Source organism: Ovis aries, chromosome 3 (genome assembly GCF_016772045.2).
Source record: "Ovis aries strain OAR_USU_Benz2616 breed Rambouillet chromosome 3, ARS-UI_Ramb_v3.0, whole genome shotgun sequence".
In the NCBI taxonomy this organism is placed as follows: Eukaryota; Metazoa; Chordata; class Mammalia; order Artiodactyla; family Bovidae; genus Ovis; species Ovis aries.
The window spans coordinates 168914146-168929401 of NC_056056.1; the positions used below are offsets into that span (position 1 = coordinate 168914146).

At 38.3% G+C, this 15256-nt stretch overlaps 1 protein-coding gene and 1 non-coding gene across 6 annotated transcripts in view; both read right to left on the bottom strand.

Annotated features, from left to right (window-relative positions):
- ANKS1B (ankyrin repeat and sterile alpha motif domain containing 1B) overlaps positions 1-15256 on the bottom strand; it is a 1156475-nt gene that overhangs the window by 456535 nt on the left and 684684 nt on the right. The gene's annotated exons all lie outside the window — the stretch shown is intronic.
- On the bottom strand, positions 907-978 carry TRNAC-ACA (transfer RNA cysteine (anticodon ACA)). Its single transcript has one exon. It is a non-coding gene; the product is annotated as a tRNA-Cys (tRNA).

Genomic DNA, 15256 nt, shown 5'->3' on the forward strand with positions numbered 1-15256 from the left:
GGGTGCAATATATTGAAAATTTTTTATATGCTATTTTACATAATAATTGCAATTTACTACCTCACTCTTCTGGTAGTGAAACATAGAAATTTTGGGACTAACCATTAAGCTTTCCTATCTGTCATGTCTTAGATAAACTGTCATCATATTCTGATGTGTTTTCCTAGTTCTTCAGATTTGACTTTTCCTTGTATTCTCCTTGCTTTCCTTATACCTGGAATAAATTATAAATCTCTTTAATATGTTTAATCTGTATACAAAAGAGTTGTAGATGTTCAATACATAACAGACAAAAGAATTACTTATCTGATTTTCTTCTTGGTCTCTCTATTCAGCCACTGAATCTCTGGAACTAGTGTAAGACAGATTTTCATTTATTATTCAATTCAGGCTCTATATGTGACATAATCCTTTTAAAGATAAGTTTAACCAGAATATGTCTATTCATGGGAATATTTCTTATTTATTCTTATTTGAAGACTAAGGTACAGACTTAATGTCTGTATTGTATAAACATATAAATACATGTATCTGTCTAACATAAAAGAAGTCCTCAACAAATTTTTTTTTTTTTTAACATATGAGTGAACAAATGAAAACTCGTCAAAATGAATGAGTTTAGGCCATTCCCCAGATGATTCAAGAGACTCCTTAGTGTGTCAGGTGCTAGAAATTCAGCAGTGAAGGCAGACCCCCACACAGCTTACTGCTATATCACTACATTTAAACAGGAGTTTAATTATTTTAAACATAGAGTTTCATATTAAAAGAAAGTGAAAGTGAAGTTGCTCAGTCGTGTCCGACTCTTTGCAGCCCCGTGGACTGTAGCCTACCAGGCTCCTCCGTCCATGGGATTTTCCAGGCAAGAGTACTGGAGTGGATTGCCATTTCCTTCTCCAGGGGATCTTCCCAACCCAGGAATCGAACCCGGGTCTCCTGCACTGTAGGCAGACGCTTTACCGTCTGAGCCACCAGGGAAGTCTTTTAATATTAAAAGAAGCTATTTTAAAATGACAGATTGTTAAACTCATAAAAGAGTTTTTAAAAGATTTGGGCATGATTTGATCAACAAATAAATTTCAAAGAATAAAATAAAAAGAAGCAGAGTATGAACTTATATATTTAAAGAGTCTTAAGAAACCTATCAACCAATTATAATATAATTGACATTGGTAACAACCTGACTCAGCCAAACAAAAGGGTAAAACATAAACAGAGAATTGAGGCCATTTAAATATCAGTGGCTCATGAATAGTAAGGAATTATTGTTTGATCTTTATTTAGATGTGGTAATGCTGGGAAAGATTGAAGGCAGGAGGAGAAGGGGATGGCAGAGGATGAGATGGTTGGATGGCATCACTGACTCGATGGACATGAGTTGGAGTAAGCTCTGGGAGTTGGTGATGGACAGGGAAGCCTGGCGTGCTGCAGTCCATGGGGTAGCAGAGTCAGACACAACTGAGTGACTGAACTGAATGATATTTTGGTTATATTTTAAAGTCCTTATTGTTCAGAGTTATACACAAGATATGAACACATGAGATAAGTCCAAGATTTTCTTCAAATGATCCTAGGTGGCTATAGGAGTGAATGGTTGGTATAAGATCTGTTGCTAGGTTTTGAAGTTAGGTGATGGGTTCATGAGTATTCAGAATACTATTCTCTTTATTTCTGTATATGTTTGAAATTTTATATAATAAAAAATTTTAAGTCATGTTGGTAAAACTATAGGAGAAAGTTTGAAAACGTTATTTTGATCTTTTAGGAAGAAAAAGAGGCATGGAATAAAATGCTGTCATACCTAGCTTCCTAAATGCTTTAACTGATGCATTTTATTTAAATACTTTAACTATATATTATTGAATTTACAGTTAGCTAAAACAACAAATTAAATGGTAGAGTCATGATCTGTATTTTGTCAAGGATTTTAATTTCACTGGTTTTTATTTACTGTACGCTCCTCTTAAGTAGAGCATTTAGTCAGACAAGTGATGAAACTCCAAAAACAGAATAAAATGTTAGTTTCCTGTAAATTTCTTCCAAATATCTACCTTTTGGTGATTTTGAAATGAACTTCTTTTTTAAAAAATTTATTTATTTTAATTGAAGGATAATTGATTTACAGAATTTTGCTGGTTTCTGCCAACATCAACATGAATCAACTACAGGTTCTAGTGGCTGAAGGCCATAAAGTCAAATGTGGGTTTGGTCAAAAATTCTGATTTTGACTGGATCAAGCAAAACACTTCCCAAAATATAGTAACAGCACAACTTGTTATATTTGCAATAAGAAAATATTGGCAAGGACTATAAAAGTTACTTAAGAAGGAACTTCACAAGGAAATGAAGCACAAATGGAAATACCACAGAAAGTAGAATGTAGGGCAAATTCCTGAGGAGATCATAGAGAAATAGCAAAAGCTTGTAGGGCTTGGGTCAAAAAGGCTCAGTAGGAAACAGGATGCCACATCTAAGGGACATAAAAGGAAACAAAAAAATTTCCTTTACTATTTCAGGAACAAAAGAGAGCTAAATGACACACTTTGCTCTACAGTAGATGGAAAGGGAAAGCCAATGGCTTGTGATAGTAAAAAATGCACAGGCAATTGGTAATTTAAAAAAATTCTTGAAAGAAAGACGAACTTGAAGTAGAAATACTAGTGCATTGATTGTGAGGTACAAATTTAAGATGCAAAAGGGAAAATATTTTTAAAATTTATTCTAACATGATTTATTATTATGATCTTATAATTTATATTCAAAGATATATAAACAATTGACCATCATATATGATGGAATATTATGCAGCCAATAAAAGTCATGCTTTAAAGGCTACTTAATAACAGGACAAATTGCTGACAATATAACATTAAGTGATAAATGCAGAATCATATATTGTCTGGAAAGGATGATCAAACCATCAACAGTAGTTATGGCTGATACAGTTATTAGTAATTTTCATTTTCTTTATTGTTTGTACATTTGTTGGATATTCTACAATGAAAATTATTTACTTTTATAGTTAAATATAACAGTAAAAATATTGTTTAAAACACCAACGCCTCAGTCTCCAACTGTATATATAATGGCCTTGTTATATAAACCAGGCCATTTATATAACTCTTGTTAAGATTGTCAAAATCATCACCTTGCCAAATGATACAAATGCTTTTTGCTTTTATTTTCTAGTTCTCTGTGACATTTGACATTGTTGGCCACCTCATACTAAAATTTTCTGCTTCTTTGGCTTGGCTGTTCTAACATAACCACACACCAGCCGTCACCTAGATCACAATGACTCTCTGTCTTTACTACAAGCCATTCTGTGTGTTGCCACCAGGGCAAACCTAGCCACATCACTCCACTGCTTTCATCCTTTCAAAGACTTCTCATAGCACATAAGGTGAGTTACTTAGGGCTTTCTCAACTGCAAGTAACCTACTGAAAAGAAAAGGACAGTTTCAGGTCCAGAAATTTAAATTAGTCTTAAGGTCACTCTTTGTTGGTTCTGTTTTCTCTCATAGTTTCATCTCTTATAAGCAGATGAGCTTCTCTCAGAGACTGGGATGAGAAGGAAATGCCATAGATAATTTCAGATTTTTATATCATCCTGGCTAGCAAATTCAAAGCTAAAAGAGATGCTTTCTCTTTCATTATTCATGAAATTCAAGTCAAAGTCTCTGAATAATACTTCAGAGAATAATATGCTTACATCTTGGATTAATTACAAAGGCTAAGAGGGCAGGCCCATGAAACAGGTCCAGTTCTATGGATAGAGGGACAATGTATATGATTAGCAGCCTGATCAATGTGGAATGCCCAAGGGGGAATTCTTAAAAGGCAAATAGCTGCTGCTGCTGCTGCTGCTGCTGCTAAGTCGCTTCAGTTATGTCCAACTCTGCGCGACCCCATAGACAGCAGCCCACCAGACTCCCCCGTCCCTGGGATTCTCCAGGCAAGAATACTGGAGTGGGTTGCCATTTCCCTCTCCAATGCATGAAAGTGAAAATTGAAAGTGAAGTCGCTCAGTCATGTCCGACTCTTAGCGACCCCATGGACTGCAGCCCACCAGGCTCCTCCACCCATGGGATTTTCCAGGCAAGAGTACTGGAGTGGGATGCCATAGGAACACTGTTAATAAGAGGACTGGTGAGGAATACTGGGCAGGTGAAAAAACAAATATGCCCTACGTAAGGTAATACCCAATCTCCTTAGCCTAGCACTCTTGATTTTTTTTGGACAGTCCTTGGCCTACTTTTCTATCCTAATCCTTTGCCATTTACTCCCAAGAAGTCTACATGTCTAACCCTGCTGACCTTTCTGCTCTTTTCAGAATAGTCTGTGCTAGGTAAATTTAAGAAGAAGGAGGTAGAATAGTGGCCCCTAAATATGTTCACATCCTAATTCTTGGAACCTGTGAACATTATCTTACAGGGCAAAAGGTATGCTGAGATGTGATCAAGGTTAAAGACCTTGATGAGGAAATTATCTTGGATTATCCAGGTTGGCCCAATCTAATCACGTGTGTATGTGCTCAGCCATGCCCAACTCTTTGCAACCCCATGGACTATAATCTGCCAGTCTTCTCTGTTGATGGGTTTTTTCAGGCAAGAATACTGGAGTGGCTGTCATTTCCTCCTCCAGGGGATCTTCCTGACCTAGGGATTGAACCCACATCTCCTGCAGGAGCAGGCAGATTCTTTACCACTGAGCCACCTGGGAAACTGAGTTCTAAAATGCAGAGAACTTTTCTCAGATATAGGGAACCGGAGAGGTGGCAATGTGAAAAGAACTCGACAAACCATTGCTGGCTTTAAAGGCAGAGGAAGAAGGCCACAAAGAATGTAGGTGACCTCTAGAAGTCTCTAGAAGGAAAAGGCAAGGAAATGGGTTCTTTTCTGGAGCCTTCAGAAAGTAATGTAATTCTACTGACATTTTAATTTTAGCCAGTGAGACTTACGTCAGACTTAAGAAACTATCACAGGACTGAAAGATATTATACTTGTATTGTTTAAGCTACCAAGCTACCACATCTGTGATAACTTGTTACAGGAATAATAGGAGGCTAATATATAAGCCGTGCTACTTCAGACTTTCGTAGAGAAGGAAAACTCTTTCCTGACTGGGTTTGAGAATTAAACTAACAAAGACAAATTAATAGGAGAAAGGCAAACAAGTTTATTCAATATAAGCTTTGTGTGACACAGGAGCTTTCAGAATGGAATGAAGACCCAAAGAAATGGTAATTTTATGTGCAATTGTGGAGGAATATGATAGATTAAGGAGCATGAGGTAATTGTAATAATCTGGGGAATTTTAGCAAGAGCTATTTAGTAGAATTCTTTTCAGCATCCCTTTGTCTCTGGAGATAAAGATGCTTCTTTCCTTTAGTATAGAGAAGACACCTCTCACATGAGGATTTTATGAACTATTTCAGGGAAGAAGGGTGAGGAGAGGGGGTCAGAGTTACCTTTTTGCTTCTGTTATTTTCTCAAACTCCTTTGGGTTAAAATATGCAATACACTAAGGTGCCATATTTTGGAATAGCACACCCTGAACCCCATCATTTTCTTGCTTTTGCATAATCTGGCCATTTAATGTAAAACATCTTCTCTACTGACCTACCCGATTCACCCAGTCTGTTTGGTGAACATCTACTCTGTTCAAAATATAACTCAGATGTCAGTTCCTGTATGAAACCTTTCTTAGTATCAGCCCCACGAAGATGTGAGTACTTCTTTCCTATGGCCACACAACATTCTCTGTATTATTCTGCTATAGTATTTAGCATACTATATCATATTCTCTGATATAAACCACAGATCAAACAATGTTGGGAATAAGCTGTTGGTAAATGCCAGAAACGTCACTGCCCTGATTATTCATTTTGAAATTTAAATGAGGAGAAAGAATTGGAAACTGTAAAATGTTTAGCATATTGCGAAAAGAGAATATGAACATAACATTATAGATTTAACTTCTATTACCATAAAAATGCTGGAAATCAATCAATAGTGAAAAAATTTTCAAATACATTGAAGACTGCAGGCATTTTTATTATAGGAAAATCTTGTCAATTATTTAGTATAATCTCCTGTGTCTGTAACCGAACTAATAAATTTTGGGGTGAGAAACTGGTTAAAATCAATCTTTCTTGATGTAGCAAGGTTTTAGATTGAATTATATACATCAGTAAACGGAAAATACGGTGTTTTCCCTAATGGCATTAACTAATAGCTAATGCTATCACCTAGAATCTGGCCAAGACATTTATGTCAAGTCAGTGTGCAAAATGGCCTCCAAAGGATTCTTGCCCCCTGAAATTCACTCTCTTTGGTAGTCCCCTTCCATATTAAACAGGACTAACCTATGTGACCAACAAAACTTTAAAAAAGGAACAATATATGACTTCTGAGGCTAGACCATAAATAACATTGTTATTCCCACATTACTGTCTTGAATTGCTCATTCTGGGGAAAGACAGACAGTGTTGTGAGAACTCAAGAACTCAATACTCAAGCAGTCTCATGGAACAGTCAATTGGGGAAGAACTAGATCTCCCAGTGACAAGTAACACCACAATGTCAGCTGTTTAAGTGAGCCCCTTGGGAATCAGATCCCCAGTCAAACTTGAAGGTGATTGCATCTCAGGCCCATTTCTTGACTACAACCTCACGAGATATCCTAAGTAAGAATTACTCAGCTAAATTGCTCTCAAATTCTTGACCCATACAAACTGTGAGAGCCAGTAAGTCTATTGCTGTTTTAAGTTTTGGGGGTACTTTATTATGCAGCAATAGGTAACTAGCATACCACCTGTAGAATAGACATAGAGATAAAATTCATGTAAAGTATTTCCTCATGTTAGTCATGGATTAAAGAAAAGGTTATTGTCCTTTCACTGTCAAACTTAGCCTTAGAAACCATTAAAATGGAGAGTTTCAGAACCAAAGGAGACAACCTTAGAGCACTTTATTTCTTTTCATTTTTATATCAAACAACAAGAACAACAATGAAGTCAGGCTAGTCCACTGCCAGTTCTCAGTGAACAGTGGTGAGAATGGAACACTTCCTCCAGATTTTTTTGTACAATTGGAGCAGGTGAAGCTGGATGGTGTGATGGCTAATTTTATGTGTCAACGTGACTTGCCCACAAGGTGCCCAGGCATTACTCAGATTAAAGATTATTTTGGGTGTGTTTGTGAGGATGTCTCTTGGTGAGATTAGTATTTGAAGGAAGACTGAGTGAAGCATATTTTCCTCTCTTATGTGAGTAGGCCTTATAAATTCTCCTGGGTCTCCAGCTTGCCAACAGCAGATCTTCAGATTATCTGTCTCCATAACTTGTGAGCCAATTCCTTATAGTAAATATATCTATTCATCTTACTCAACTACACATACATATGTAGTTCACACAGTGGTAAAGAATCTGCTTGCCAATATAGGAAATGCAGTTTCCATCCATGGGTCAGGAAGATCCCCTGGAGTAGGAAATGGCAACCCACTCCAGTATTCTTGCCGGGAAGATCCCATGGACAGAGGATCCTGGCATGCCACAGCCCATGGGATTGCAAAGAGTTGGACATGACTGAGCATGCTTGCATATGTATGCATCCTATTGGTTCTCTTTCTCTGGAGAATCCTGACTCACACAGAGAGTGAGATTCATAATGCGACTTCTGAAAATGAGAAAGAAATGATACACTGTAAGTCTTGCTCTTGATAAAGTTCAGGAGAGAAGCATAACTTTGGGGCTTTTCTATTTTTCTGAAAAAAAAAAAAAAAAAGAAGAAGAAGAAGAAGAAAGCATGAAAGCTGCCCGTCATCTTTCAGGTTTGATCTTCCTGTGGCTTGTCATATTTTTCCTATTTTAGAGAGTCTATGGATGAACACATATTCAGTGTGTCTCTATATATAATTACTGCATCAAGTGTGACCATCACAGAAGAAATGGCTTGATGTCATCTCATCTAAAGCATCAGGGAAGATGTTTTAAGCAAGGAGAAGAGAATGATGAAGAAGGGAAAAGGAAGAACAACCTAGGCTAACCTGTATGGAGACAGAAAGTGATGAATTGATTCAGGCACAGACCAGAATTGCTCCATTGCTGTTGAGTTAACCCAGATACACGCTGGTAAATTCCTAAAGAAGATGAATTAAATGAAACACTTAAACTCCAAAGAAAGTGATTCCTGCACACAGCAAGATGGAGTGCAAACAGAAGAAATGAACCTTCATTTTACCTTAAATTATTCAGTTCTGAGAAAGTAATATATTATTATTGAAATACTTTCTGTATATAAGGTAAATTTAGAATCAGATAAAATATTTATGATTCTGATAAACTTTTTCATGTGAATCTATAAATACTCAGCCTCAGGTATTGGAGCTTCCCAGGCATACTAGTGGTAAAGAACCAGCCTGCCAATGCAGAAGACATAAGAGACTCAGGTTTGAGCCCTGGGTCGGGAAGACCCCCTGGAGGAGGGCATGGTAACCCACTCCAGTATTTTTGCCTGGAGAATACCAAGAACAGAGAGGCCTGTGGGCTGCAGTCTGTAGAGTTGTGAAGAGTCAGACACAATCGAAGTGACTTAGCACGCGTGCACAAGGTATTGTTGGCACCATTGTTTACAAGTCAGAGCATTTTTGCAGACTTGCTATAAAACTGCTTCAGTGTAGCTAGAGTGGCTAGATGATTGTCTTCAGTGTCCTGAAATTTAATAGTAGAGTTGTGTAATAGAGTTCAGTCTTTCTAGGCAGGAATGGCAAATTACTATTTTTTGCCATCATATGACTGCTAGTATGTAATTAGAATTTTAATTTTTATAAGTATTTAAAAATGGTCAGGCTGCAGAAGTGAAAATTTTCCCCGTGCTCTATGTATAGGTAGGGAAGCAAGAGAGTGACCTCCACAGGGAATAGTATCAGGAGTTCAGAGGTGTAGCCAAGGCCCAGTGCTCTCTCTTCCCAGTGGCTAAATTCAAAGAAGTCAATAGAGAATAAAAAAGGTAAGATTTTACTATGTGCCTGGAATCTACACGCCTAGATTCTAGGCAGTTCTTAGGATTAGGCCATAAATGAAGGGCAGAACCCTGTTGTTTTCATTCCTGATCAAGTCTAAGCATCTATGCACTCAATGAGCATATCTTAAATGTATGAAGGAGCTAGGAAATGCTCAGAAGAAAACATCAAGTGAAGAAATGGCACCTATGGAAGTCAAGATTTTCACTAACTCTGGGGATTGCTACTCAGTCACTGTTCTAGGCTAGGTTTTTGATTTTTCAGGCAACAGAGCACTTTTTTGGAATAACCTCTAGATTAGGGCTTTAACCTTGGATTTACAGACTCCCAAGGAGTCAGATCAAGCCTTGGGTGGTCTGTGTAGACCCCAAAATGTAATGCAAAATTTTGTATGCAATCATAAATTTTCCAAAGATTTCCTCAGATTCTCAAAGTCTCTGTAACCCATAAAAAGTTAAGAGCTCTTGCTCAACAGAGAAATTCAGAAGAGGATAGCCTCTCTGAAAGGGCCATTTGAGAAAACATCTGAGAGGAAGTTGAACTGTGGGGTTGCCTGGAGGAAGAATGCTGTTGGCACTGGGAGCAACACATTAAAGGCCCGATATGGTGGTAAGGTTGGTAGGTTTGAAGAGTAATAAGAAGGCCTTTGTCATGGAGTAGAGTTAAGAAAGGAAGAGTCATAGAAAATAAGTAGGAAAGGTAGCTGGGAGCCAGATCATGTAGGGCCTTGTTAGTCCCTGTAAGAATCTTATCATTTTCTGAACATAACAAGATGTTGTTGTTTAAAGAATATGGTCAGGGAGACAGAATAAGTATCCACAGTCTATGAGAGTGGCAGGATGTCTTTGAAATATGTTATTTCCTGGGCAGAAAAAACAAAAAAACAACTATAAACTTGGGAGATACAGACAAATATTTCATAAGCACTGAATAAATACTTGTAAGGTGGATGTGTTTGAAAATGATTAATAAGGAACATATTGTGTATTATTTAAACCATCGTGATGGGTATTAATTTAGTTCTTTAACGAAAGCTCTACCATGAACCTGGATGGCAGCAACTTATTTCTGGACAGCTGAATGAATTCATTATATTTCCCAGAAACTCAGGCTTTTAAAAAAAATTATTATTTATTACTATTATCTTTAAAATTTTTTTACTTTACAATACTGTATTGGTTTTTCCATACATTGACATGAATCCACCCCGGGTGTACATCAGTTCCCAATCTTGTAGCCCCCTCCCACCACCCTCCCCATATCATCTCTCTGGGTCATCCCAGTGCACCAGCCCCAAGCATCCTGTATCCTGTATCAAACCTAGACTGGTGATTGGTTTCTTACATGATATTATACATGTTTCAATGCCATCCTCCCAAATCATCCCACCCTCTCCCTCTCCCACAGAGTCCAAAAGTCTGTTCTATACATCTGTGTCTCTTTTGCTGTTTCACATCCAGGGTTATCATTACCATCTTTCTAAATTCCATAGATATGTGTTAGTATACTGTATTGGTGTTTTTCTTTCTGGCTTACTTCACTCTGTATAATCGGCTTCAGTTTCATCCACCTCATTAGAACTGATTCAAATGGATTCTTTTTAATGGCCGAGTAATACTCCATTGTGTATATGTACCACAGCTTTCTTAGCCATTCGTCTGCTGATGGACATCTAGGTTGCTTCCATATCCTGGCTATTATAAACAGTGCTGCAATGAACACTGGGGTACACATGTCTCTTTCAATTCTGGAGAAACCCAGTCTTTACAGAGGCAGTTATTTTGGTATTATGCCAATACTTAGGTATTTTCACTTAGGTGATCTTTCAGGTATATAGGAAATTTGCATAATAAATTTTGCATGTATATGTATACCCTCTTTTGCTACAAAGGAATTCAAGTGATACATATTCTTCCTAAGTAAAATGTTCAACAAAAGGAAACAAGTACTTACAACAGTGATCTGTGATGAGGAGAGGATGGTAGGAAGATTTAAGCTACAGTTTATGCCAAAATTGTTCATTTGGAGGAAATAACTAGAGTGGCTATTTCTAACCACAAAATATACAGGTGCTTATTAAGGGTTGTTATATAAAATGAAAACTGCTAAGTGTCATAAGAAGGTTGTAAAATTTAGAACTCATTTACTCATTTATTTGTTATTCTTTCAATTAAATCAAGTAGTATCTTCACTACCCAGATAATCATGATGGTGTGATCACTCACCCAGAGCCAGACATCCTGGAATGTGAAGTCAAGTGGGCCTTAGAAAGCATCCCTACGAACAAAGCTAATGGAGGTGATGGAATTCCAGTGGAGCTATTTCAAATCCTGAAAGATGATGCTGTGAATGTACTGCACTCAATATTCCAGCAAATTTGGAAAACTCATCAGTGGCCCAGGGCTGGAAAAGATGAGTTTTCATTCCAATCCCTAAGAAAGGCAGTTCCAAAGAATGCTCACACTATCGCACAACTATACTCATCTCACAAGCTAGTAAAGTAATGCTCAAAATTCTGCAAGTCAGGCTTCAGCAATACATGAACTTCTAGATGTTCAAGCTGGTTTTAGAAAAGGCAGAGGAACCAGAGATCAAATTGCCAACATCTGTTGGATCATTGAAAAAGCAAGAGAGTTCTAGGAAAACATCTATTTCTGCTTTATTGACTATGCCAAAGCCTTTGACTGTGTGGATCACAATCAACTGTGGAAAATTCTGAAAGAGGTGGGAATATCAGACCACCTGATCTGCCTCTTGAGAAACCTATATGCAGGTCAGGAGGCAACAGTTCGAACTGGACATGGAACAACAGACTGGTTCCAAACAGGAAAAGGAGTACATCAAGGCTGTATATTGTCACCCTGCTTATTTAACTTATATGCAGAATACATCATGAAAAATGCTGAGCTGGATGAAGCACAAGCTGGAATCAAAATTTCTGGGAGAAATATCAATAACCTCAGATATTCCGATGACACCATCCTTATGCCAGAAAGTGAAGAAGAACTAAAGAGCCTCTTGATGAAAGTGAAAGAGGAGAGTGAAAAAGTTGGTTTAAAACTCTACATTCAGAAAAGTAAGATCATGGCATCCGGCTCCATCACTTCATGGGAAATAGATGGGCAAACAGTGGAAGCAGTGACAGACTATTTTTTGGGGCTCCAAAATCACTGCTGATGGTGACTGCAGCCATGAAATTAAAATACGCTTGTTACTTGAAAGAAAAGTTATGACCAACCTAGACAGCATATTAAACAGCAGAGACATTACTTTGCCAACAAAGGTCCATCTAGTTAAGGCTATGGTTTTCCAGTGGTCATGTACGGATGTGAGAGTTGAACTATAAAGAAAGCAGAGCACCGAATTGATGCTTTTGAACTATGGTGTTGGAGAAGACTCTTGAGAGTCCTTTGTACTGCAAGGAGATCCAACCAGTCCATCCTAAAGGAGATCAGTCCTGAGTGTTCATTGGAAGGATTGATGTTGAGACTGAAACTTCAATACTTTGGCCACCTGATGCAAAGAGCTGACTCATTTGAAAAGACCCTGATGTTGGGAAAGATTGAAGGCAGGAGGAGAAGGGGACAACAGAGGATGAGATAGTTGGGTGGCATCACCAACTCAATGGACATGAGTTTGGGTATACTCTGGGAGTTGATAATGGACAGGAAGGCCTAGCATGCTGCGATCCATGGGGTCGCAAAGAGTTGGAGACGACTGAGTGACTGAACTGAACTGATCATGAACACACACATGTACTGGCTAGTGTGCTACGAGCCAATGTGAAAGTGTAAGTTGCTCAGTTGTGTCCAACTCTTTGTGACCTGTAGACTGTAGCCCACCAGGTTCATCTGTCCATGGGATTTCCCAGACAAGAATACTGGAGTGGGTTGTCATTTTCTTCTCCAGGTGATCTTCCTGATCCAGGAATTGAACCTGGTTCTTCCACACTGCAGGCAGATTCTTTACTGTCTGAGCCACCAGGGAAGCCCCAAAAGTAGAAGAAAAAGTTTAAATTTCAACTATAAATAATTCACAGTCTAGTAAGAACTCAACAGACTACAGTGGCTACTAATTCTAACTAAAAATAAGGTCAGCATATTCCTTCACAATAGACTGTTAATCTCTGGCTGCTCTTTGGAGTTGCTGTTCTCCTTTTCTGCTTTGACTTTGCTTTTAATCAATAGAACTGTCAACATAAATGGATATGTGTGCTGTGTATGCTCAGTAGCTTCAGTTGTGTCCAACTCTTTGCAACCCCATGAACTGTAGCCTGCCAGGCTCCTCTGTCTATGGGATTCTCCAAGCAAGAATACTGGAGTGGGTTACTAGGCCCTCCTCCAGGGGAACCTTCCTGACCCAGGGGTCGAATCTGCATCTCTTATGCATCTCCTGCATTGGCAGGTGGGTTCTTTACCCCTGGAGCCACCTGGGAAGCCCATAAGTGGACATATCAGATGGTAGTCCAAGTGGACAAATGCCTAATTCTTGTGGTCAGTTTAGACTTCTTTCAGTTATCTTCTGCTCATCCTCGGAAAGTACTGCAGAACTCACTTCAGCATTTCCATCCATAATCCCTTTGTGGTTCTTTAGATGTGTGCACATACTGGCTACTTCATGGAAAGCTCTCTCTATTCATAGAGAAAGTCTATGTGATTTAAATGATGTTAACTCTCATTTCAATATTTGTACATCAGGCAAAATTAAGTCTTTCCTTTGCATTTAGAAGGATTCTACTTCGTACTGAATCCTCAGCAGGACATTATCTTTGATTTACACATTGGTAGATTAAAATGGTAAAGGGAGGGAAATAATCTCTCCAGCTCACAGACACCTTTCAGACCACTCAGTGTCTACAGTAGTCATATGACTTTGTAAATACATTTCAGTTTCAGTTATCTATTGCTGTGTAACAAAGAATCCCAAATCTTAGAGGATTAAACCAAGAAATATTTTATTTTGTTCTGATACTGAAACATGGACTAGGCTCAGCTGAGCAGTTCTCCTGGTGAGCTTGCTGCAGGTCATTGGCGTGGATACATTCATTTGGTGGTGCTGCTGGGGGATGCTGGCACAGTTCCTCTGTCTTCATGTCATCTCCCTCTCTATATGTTCAGCCTCCTCACATTATCTTTCTGCAGAGTCATGGCTTTTTTCACAAGGAACATCAACATTGTCAAGAATCCCAGGGCTTATTAAGTCTTAGCCTCAGAACTAAAATGCATTACTTTTAAGAAATTCTGTAAGGGAAAGAGACTCACAGGGCAAATCCAGATTTAACATGAGAAAAACACATGGGGTGTGAATTCCCACGTGGTGTGAATACTCAGAAGTATGATTCCGTGGAGGTCTCTGATAACTACAATGACTATAACTGCCTTGAATCAAGTGATCTATAAATCTGTATTAGACACTCAGGTTGTAAAGGAATTTTAGTGAGGCAGAGCTCCTTAGGAAAGGGAAGGGGTATTAGTCCTTGATGATCATGGTCCTAACCATTCTGTACATCAAACATTTGTTCTAACAATGCTTAATTTTTAGAAGTCATCTTGCCCTTAATCATCCTAGTCCCTTTGTCTAGTCCCCCCAGCTTTCCTTCACTTTTGACATCTGGCAAAGGCTCTCCTCCTCCTACAAGCTCCAACTCAGGATTCACCTCCTTCAGGAAGGTTTGCCTGATGTTCTCACATTCTGATAGGTCATTGTTTCTGAACTTGCAGAACATATGTGTTAATATCTTCTACAGACTTTACCATATTGTATTAACAGGCCTGAGAGTTTCTTTCATGAATTTGTTTCCACAGATAGACTGTGAATGGACTCTGAAGGTGAGCCCTGAGTCCTATTAATCTGATTCCTGTCACCCCTTAAGTAGCTAGTAACAACATCTTGAAACACAATTGGAGCCACAGGAGTGCATCTTGTACAGTCCAGTGTCATCAGAGTAGCCATAATAATGCAATGCAAATAAATATTGGATGGTTGATTGAATAAATCTATTTTTCTTAGTTACTGAATAAGAGATATGAACTCTGACTTCAGATCTGGTAAATTTTCAGTAAGCTTCACAAATATTTCAATTCCTAGCTTGGAAAAAAGAAGCAATATGCCTTGGGCATAACTTTTCAAGGAATATCAATGTTTAACAGCATAAACCTTTCAGGTGGGGGCATATGGCTAAAAATAAATCCTGTATCATTTAAAATTCTGAGGGCATGCATTCATGCTTCCA